The 9,445-nt window shown below is 39.4% G+C and overlaps 1 protein-coding gene across 8 annotated transcripts in view; it reads right to left on the minus strand.

The window, feature by feature from the left end:
- Window positions 1–8,225, minus strand: part of dag1 (dystroglycan 1) — a 32,124-nt gene extending 23,899 nt beyond the window's left edge. For 4 of the 8 annotated variants that reach the window (XM_027001848.3, XM_027001851.3, XM_081705137.1 and 1 more), the window contains exon 1: window positions 7,348–7,698. The gene's annotated coding sequence lies outside the window, so the exon portion shown is untranslated. The other 4 variants (XM_027001849.3, XM_027001854.3, XM_027001850.3 and 1 more) reach the window with 3 other exon arrangements.
- Window positions 8,226–9,445: the final 1,220 nt, after the last annotated feature.

Here is a 9,445-nt window from a genome sequence, read left to right on the forward strand (position 1 = left end):
ATGGTCTGTCCTTCAAAAGACATTTGATTAAGAGGCTAACTGGTTTCCCTAAATACCCTTTTTTGAGAAGGAAAACTTTTTATACAACATTTTATTTATTTTCATATTTATTTATTTTCATTCCTGCAGACATTTCTCTGTTCTCGGCTGAGATGGACAGCACTAGTGCTTAGGTATTCTGTTATTCCACAGTATTTGTGTGTGTGTGTTTATATATATATATATATATATATATATATATATATATATATATATATATATATATATATATATATATATATATATATATATATAAATAAAAATAAACAAACTGGTGTTTTCCAAGAATCCGAGGCACTGTGAAACAGACGTAAAAAACAAGCTGACCAAAATTTTTACAAAAATCACTCAAATACATTTTTTAAAACAATTACAGACACAATAAAAGCTAGCCTATTTAAATTAACAGAAAATGCACAAAACAAACGAATGAACCGAGGAGTCATTAGCAGAGGGCTTTCGGGGCTTAATCCCTAAATGTTTTGATGCCAGCCCCAAATTATTTTGCCATCTTCGGTTTATTAAAACAGTGCACTACTGACACTTCAAAAATTACACTACAGTATCTAACCAGGACCACATCCCTTGGAGAGTCACCTTCCCTCACAGACCACCCTCCTCTCCAAGGCAAAATACAGACAACATGGACATGCATTTCAGTTTATTGCGGGACTCACAAAGGTAGACAGGTAACTAAATAATTTATTTATTTATTTTTATTGTTAGCTAATGAATGTGAACAGATACTGTTCTAATACTATCTTAGCCAATTAGATAAAATGCTATAGCAGTACATTAGCCATCTTCAATATGAAAAACTTGCTTGGTGATCTGGCCGACATGGCTTGGTTAAATGACTGAAGACCTTTTCCACCCACTTAGGTAACATTACTCAAAAAAACCCAAAAAAAACAAAACAAGCAAACAAAAATTCCCTAGTGATGCTGCTGGAATTAACTGTAAAAAAAGAGCAAGATAGCACAACTATAATAACAGCAGCAGCACACTATTCAAATGTTCCTAAAACAGCTGAGCTCTTTGGCATGTTGACTTCCCTTTAATGTAGTCAACGAGAACTGAAGTGTGACAGAGTGGGATGTCAGGCACCTGAGCTGAGATGGTATTCCTCATTTTAAAAGTGCAATTAAAAAGTACAACTCTAGTACAAGAATGTGCTGACAATTTATTTTGCAGTTCGCTTTTGTTGAAAACCTCCAATTAGCCCCCTCAAAAAAATCAGGCAGCCACAAGTTTAAAGCTGAAAACCAACCCAAAAAGTAAATATCTGAATAGTAGGATATAGTCAGGTCTAGCACTGCATGCTGACAGGCTTAATCTTTGGGACAAATGTACTTTAGTCAAAATTCCATCTCAGGTTTCTCAAACCCTACATTTTCATTTAAATACGGTAAAAAGTGCACCTAATCTTAAGGTTAATAGGTTATCAATTAACCCAAACACTTTACAAATCACTTCCTCCAAGGTAAACAATTCCAACAGACTCCTTGTGAAATTGCATGCCATTCATTTGACTCGCTCCTTTGTGAGGAAACAGGTGGGAATGAATAGGCAGCTCTGCATCCAAATGCGGTTCCCCGGAATGACCACCCGCACTTTCTCTGCCGTTTGCTAGGTCTAATCTGGTGAAGAATTGCAGGTGGTCCCTTTGTTTCCCTCTCCCAGTTTGAGGGTGGCAGTGAGACAGGCTCTGGGCTTTATCGGTTCACCTAGTTCTGTGCAGGCAAGACAAACCCCACCTTCCCCACCACCTCAAACGCACTCTGGTAGGATCACACCATACCCTCTCCCCACTTCAAGAAAACCTATGCAAGCTGCATACAGGTCAAAGAGCACTCGCAGCCTAGCCGGAACTTGTGCCAGGAGGTTTAAAAAAAAAAAAAAAAAAAAAACACTTCCAGCAAACATTAATTAGCCATGTCCATTTTGATTTTGTGGTTTCAAATAACAGCACACCAACACAAGATGGACAACTACTGATCAGTCACCTGATGGTCCTAAGGGAACAGAAACCCAGTAAATAGGTTGGTCATAAGGTCAGTTAGGTTTAGGCTGAGTTTAGAAATGCACTAGGTGCAGAAGCAGCTTTCTTCATCTGGGTAAAGATAAGGGTCTAATCCAACCATTAATTACTAACATGCTGCCCTGAATTAAGTCTAGTGCATTCCATGACAATGAATAAGACCTTCTCTGAAAGAAAGATCTAGACACATGTTCTGAAGAAACTATTACCACTGTGCCTACAGAAAATAAACAATGAACAAACAAACAAAAACCTAGCAGGGAAAAAACAAACAAACAGTGAAGGTGAGTGAGATGAAGGCAAATCTCTGCTACACTGAAGCCTGGTATTCTTGCTACTAAAGGCCAGTTTTATCACAGCAGTACAGGAGTGTTTCACAGAGGTCATATGTCTATTCTCAGCTACTTCTCTATAAAAATGCCAAAGCGCAAGTCTGGACAAAAGAAGAGCAGCTTCTGACGCAGCATGAAGTCCTAGGATACACTCAGCCCTGGTACTGAACTCATGTGATTAGGGGTGCTGAGGAGAGTTTGGTTAATTTTTTAACTTGCCCAAGACCAACAGTAGGGCTGCTGTTGCTGACACTGGTCCTTCTGAGCCAATCATACAGCTAATCTGGGTCATTCTATCAATTGGTTCCAGATTTCTGGTAGTGAGGCTAAACCAATTAATGACTCAACAATCTAGCTTTCAGAGATCTTACATGATGTAGCCAAATGCTCCTTCGAATCAGCATTTCTCTTAAGCTTTACATCGAATCAACGACATTTGCCTTAGCTGTAATTTCTTAAGTAATTGTGTAGTTAAGTACTACTTAAGTAAAGTCAAAAATAATTTAACAGTAATCAAAATGACTACTTTTACTTCTAATTGAGTACTAATTTTTTTAAAAGCAAGAATACTTTTAATTGAGTAGTCTTCAGCTACTTGTCCCACCTCTGCTCTCATTAGCTCAAAACTATGAACAACTGGATGAAAGTTGCATTTGGCTTTCATTAAAAGACACTAATCATAAAATACTCACCAGAGCATGTTTTTCTCTGCTTTTCACCATTTTTATTTTAATCATAACACGACAAGTTATGCATTTTTCTTTTCAATCAGTTTTCACATGGCAGGCTTGTTGTACATGTTTAAGATACTCAAAGTTATATCTATAACTGGGTCAGGGGACTCCAAGCAAGTTCTTTGGTAAATATGAGCCCCTCGTTCAGTGGTTTCAGCAAATAGGCCTGCTCTGTCGCCAGCGTCATTTTTTCCAATACATGCTTTGCTTGTATGGAATAGATACCAGCACACAGGCTGTTATCTGGTTACTGCATCTGAAATTTACACAAACTGCTAATCTACTCAGATAATGTGTTACTTGAAGAAGCTCTTTAGAGATGGGCATTTCAAATACTGATTGTATATGTTTATACTCAAATGTTAGTAGTTGGGTGTAGCCAATATAGCCAAATACTGCTCTTTGGTCATAACTGTAACAGGTCAGGGTTTTTGTTTCTCCATTTATTTGTTTTTCCAATACTTGGCTTTACCCTGCATCATTTAACCAAATGATTTAAAATCATTACTACCTTTCGTAAACAGAAAAGTCAGCTAAACACTCTCATATGGCCAATTCCAGAACAAATACAGATGTTCCAGTGACAGTTAACTGGTGCAAAAACGCAGATGATGCAGTTGTTACATGATTCACTGTAGCACCCCCTCCCCTTAAAAGAGTACCTGAGGTTATTTACAAGCACTACTACAGAAATCTAGGTTAGGCTACGACTGAAGTGTGAACTGCTGGCGCTCTGCAGCAGACAGCGCTTTTGAAGGCTGAAGGGACTCACCGGGAAAGCAAACAGCAACGCTGTGTGTGCGTGCGAAGAAAGGGCTTCTTACGCTATGAACACGCGGCTAGCGCCACGCACCGCAGATCATGTTTACCCGCCCACACTGTCTAATCTCAGAGCCAATATACAATTTTGATTTTGAAATGACGATGCTGGATTAAATAATACTAGTAATAATTATAAAATAATAAAAAAAGGGAAGGTGGGGGTTGTCAGGTACAGCTTTCTCGCCGTGGGACTTCGGAGGACCTTGCTTCGAGGCTAATATGGTGAATGGGATAATCTGAGTTTAAGGTCTTCATCTAGAAAGATTCAGGCCACACCTCAATGAGGCAGTTGCACAGTTCCGTCACCAAACTGCACGTCACCTGTAGGAAGTTTCAGCTCCCCCTTTCCTTTCTATTTTTAAACCCAAGTGGGGCAAAGTCACACGGCTAACATTAGCTCTCTATGGGGATAGGGGGGTTGCTGGTTTCCAACACCCTCTGGCATTGCCTGAAGGGCTTATGAGTCAATGAAATGCACAATAAAACACTCAACTGTAAAGGTGCACTAGTAATACATTAACCCACTCAAACTGAAACTACACACCAAAATTTCTCACTTTGACAAAATGTGGTCACAGTAGCAGTTATTTGCTTACTGTATAAAACCTGAATCCCAGTGCAATGTGAAAGTAACTGGACAGGGTTTTTTTTTTTTTGGCACACTGGATTTGAAATGAACCAACAGCTATTGAGGTTAAGGGGCAGAATGTCAGCTTTAATTTGAAAATACTTACATCTGCACTGGGTGAACCATAAAGGAACCTCCTACCATATCACCAGACCTCTGTAAGCACCATAAATACAGTATGATGATACTCCTACAAATGATAATGCGCCTCTTTTCCCTTGATTTGCCCAAAGCTGTGTCAAAAAGGGCACCAGTATAACAGGGAACTCACTGTAAAGTGGATGCATACCAAGAAAGTCAAAACTGCACAAACAGCAATGTTATAAAAAAAAATGAACAAGTGAATCTGTCAGAGAACTTCAATGGAAAAAGAAAAAACTTAATGGGCAACACTTTTTATTGACATTTATACAACAAGGCTGACTTATTAAATGAATAGCTTATGTATGTATTACAGTGACTGGTTGAAACAATAAAAAAGGAAAAAGAAAACCATAACCATGCATAGCACTCCTAGAGCCAAGAGAGTTGTTTTCAGAAGCAATCAATATCAAGGGATATCTGTTACAGTACTACACCCAAATACCCTCGCGAGGTGACGGCCTCCGGGGCCATAGCAATGGCCGCTATCGTAAGTATACCCAGGACAGCCGTGTAAAATTAGACTAATTTACTATCTTTACCGGCTTGTTGGGATGTCGTTGGAGCCTACGCTAAGAAATGTAGACTTAACAGGGCATTTTAAAAGTAACCAAGAAAGCATGCTCAGTACGTGAAACACAATATATAGTGGCGTCACCAATCTGACACAAGGGGGGGGGGGGGAGACATTAGGAAACTTATGCCTGTCTTCTAATTTTATCCCATCTCCTCTAGTTTTTCCCCCTGAGGAGGAGCGAGGGAGTTGGCAGAACACTGCGCAGACTGCATGCCAAGGCAGATAACGCTCCAAACCTACTACACATAAAATACAGTCTAGGCCAATGGTGCCTATATGCAGCGATATAAAACCAGAGAGTCTGTTCTTCTCATCCCACCCATCGTCACGGATTCCTCCTTCAGTTCTAGGGACTCTCAGAAGTAAACTGGAGAATTCTATCATACCAAATGCAAGAAAGGCGTCAGGCTCTTGCCCCAAAACATCACTGGGTGATATGGTGCAATTAACCTGCCGGAATGCCGTGCGCAGTTTCAGTAGCAAGTTACAATGAGGCAAGGCAAAGAATACAGTCATAACCGATCTAGCTAACCGCTACATTACAAATTTAAAATAGCATGTCCAATTACAATACTTGCACAGTGTTCCCAAAACGCAAAAAAAAAAAAAAATTGGCTCGAACGTTGCTCGTTCCACCACAAAACTGAGTAGTAACAAGTTAACACTCATGGTACAACAAATTGCTATTTGACGAGAAAATAGTCTATAACATTAGCTAAGCGACACCGTGCGAAATACTGCCCAGTAGCTAACGTCTAAATCACTGCGGTGACATTTAGCAGATTTAAAGATAGTGTTTGCAAGGATTTCAGCTGACGGCAAGAGGCCGTCTCACCAGAGAGACGCTTCGCGAAGCTGAAAAGGTTTCAAACGTCTCCATGGCGAGTCAGACGTGAGGAACATAAAAATGATTAAACAAATGCTCCGTTCTGGTTATTAATATACATTGCAGTAACCGCTGAGCCCAACACCAATTAATGCGGCCATATTCATGTTCAACGACCTTAGTCTATTCTTGAACAGTTTTAACTACCTAAACTATCTTAGCTAACCTACGGATTGTGTTGTTCCTGTTCACTCTGCTACACACAAAACTTCTATGACAGGCCACTTACTCTGCAATATCCAGCTAACGTTAAATCTCAAACCAAAAACGGTAAAGGGCGCTACGACATTTCACTCTAAACACGGAACTTAGCCAGGGTTACATTAAGAAAAATCTAACGTTAAACGGCGTAACAGCACATTCACACCAATTCAAAACCGAGAAAAGACAAGCGTGTATAAAAGCTTAACACCATGAAATATTTAGACAGTAGCTAGCTAGCTAACTTAGCTAAAGTTACAAAATATTTAACACACCTAAGTTAGCTAGCCATCTTAGTTAACCTATCGTTGACTATCTACCTAGTAGAGCTACCTACAAATTAAATTATAGCTATGAAATTAAACTTTATTGTGACTTGACATGTGTTTACACATTTGCCTTAACCTGTGGAAAATAAAGCATTTTACGTTAGCCGGCTGAACAGACGTTGCATTTCAAATCATTAAACGAGCTGATCCGACCGTATAACTCAGGTCGACGCTGAATGACTAACTTCAAAATATCCGGTTTAGCCGCTTGGTAACATTTAACGTGCGGACCACATATGGTTAACTTACCGAATTTAGCTCGCAAGCTAATTTCAGTAACTAGCCAGCTATCTATGATAGCCAACCTAGCTAGCTATGCAGGTCGATATCAATACAGTTTAATGCAAAAACGTCAAAGATTAGGTTATCTTAACTAGTAAATAGGTTTCGGTTGTCGCTGCCATTCGTCAAGCTTGTTAAAAAGCCAACACCTGTTAAAAATACAAACCCCAAATGACTACTTGCAGTTGTTAGCTACCCAGGACTGCTAGCGAACAAACGGTGAGCTTCTTATACAAGCACAAGACAGCTCGCACGGAAAATAAAATATCAGACACCACAATCCACGACGCCAACCACAAGTAGAAAGTATATACCCGTTTAACTCATTCTCTTACCTCATTTCAATGTTGTCCGACCTCACATTGTAGCTAGCTAGATTTTCTTTTCGGGCTGTGCCGCTTTTCCCTGTCTGACACTACTGCTACATCGCTCGTTATTTCCACTGAGGTTAGGCGAAATAATCTTAACTCGCCCTCTCCTTGAATTTTCTCCCCATCTACAGCTACAAATTGAGCACTTTCACTGACAGAAGCAAACCGTCAGTCTTGACTAGTCGATCCAAGAGAATGTACATCTATACACAGGTTAAAGACGTTCCTAGTCGATCCAAGAGTGTAAATCTATAAACAGGTTAAAGACGTTCCTTGCAACCATTTCAGACATTCACAGCGTTAAAGGGAAAATTGACTAACCGCTCCGAAACTTGATAAAATCCCTTCAGTGTGTAATCTGTGAAAAAAAAACAGCGACGAATAAAAACGTGCTGACTGTCCCGTGACCCCGGTATTCTTGAATCAGCCTTCAAAAATACGCCTTTCTTCGTTACAAACTCCCTTTGCTTGCAAGCCCGTGATCTAGACGACTTCCTTGAGTTTTTTTTTTCAGCACTTTCACAGAGACCGCTAAAAACAAATCCACAATTTAAAATTCAGGAGCACTTCGTGACACGGTGTTTGATTATAAGTCCTTCTTTGCCTCTTAATGACGAAGAAAATCAAAGTAAAGGAAAAGGGGGGGGACTAAACTAAAAGCCTACAAACAAGGGCGATCACATGACGTACTTATGCCTCCGCAGAGCGCGGCGGCGAACGCTGTCCCCCGCTCGCAACGCACCGTAGCTTTTTCTTATGTATTATAACCTGCTTACAGCACGTCCTTCACCTTCTCAGCTCCTCCGCCAGCAAGGCAAGGCTAACTAAGGCAGTTAGGTTGGCGTATACCGTTCCCTTGAAGACACCCCCTCTATGGGAGAAGAGGCGGTTAGTTTTCTTTTTACTCCACCCCTTGAACACTTTTGCTTAGTGTGTTTGTTTTCAGGTTACCACAAATAAGGATGTAAATGCCTCCACTTTTTAGTAAAACGATAAACATATTTCAATATGTAAATAATTTTAGACCATTTTACTTAAAAAGCGTTTTTTTATATTCATACAAATGTTCACAATTACACCCTAAAGGGTGGATAGCTATTTTGTTGATTTTTCTTTTTTTCTGGCTGTAGTGAACCAAACACTTTAGTAAACTCACCGGCTCTTGCACATGATTAGTTCTTAGGCATGTCAATATTTGTCCTTCTTAAAAAAAAAAATTTGAACATATGAATAAGCCTTTTCCAGCTATTTGGACTTAAAGACAACATACATCAGCATCAGAAGGTTTTGCTCCACAAATACGTACGTCACCTGCTGTTTGTGACACCTCTGACACGCCTATCAAACTTAAGCAAACAAAGCGTATCATAAATAGAATATACTACCTGAACCGTTTAATCTCCTGCCATGGAATATATTGGGGGCCTATTATATAAGTCACTAGTGTTATATAACAAACATTACTTGGGTCTACAGTACCATAACGCATACTGAAAATAATACTGATAATAAATGAATAATTATATAGATGCAAGATGAAATATGATATAGCATATGCTAGTGGTTCACAATAAAAATGTTTTTGACAGAACGTTAATAAAAATAACAGAATAAACTATGTTTATGATTTTGTAAGTCAAAGGTAATGTTATTCCATGTAACAGTTTAAACTTTTCATCACTGCAACATGCCAAAAAGAACGGGATATTCTGACATCAGGCGTGATCGTGCATAAATGTGTCGTCACAAGGTAACATGGAAGAAACAACAGCAGATTTCTCCTGCCAATTCTACCCATATTAACTATCATATGGCACAAAATGCCCATCAAATGTGTCGGAAGCACAGTTTTTACACTAGATATAACTATCCAACACTCTGGGTCGATTTTCCCAGACTTGTATCTTACGGTCAATATCCAACCATTTCCAGGTATGAAAATGGTCATCTAAGAATGCTGAGGGTGACTATGGATCAATAAGGGTACACTTTAATAAGGTCAAATGTCCCCAACAGGATCCTATTTACAGGAAATGTTACAGGGAATACTCTCCAATTGTAG

This window comes from Electrophorus electricus, chromosome 22 (assembly GCF_041902795.1).
Source record: "Electrophorus electricus isolate QZ-2024a chromosome 22, ASM4190279v1, whole genome shotgun sequence".
NCBI lineage: Eukaryota > Metazoa > Chordata > Actinopteri > Gymnotiformes > Gymnotidae > Electrophorus > Electrophorus electricus.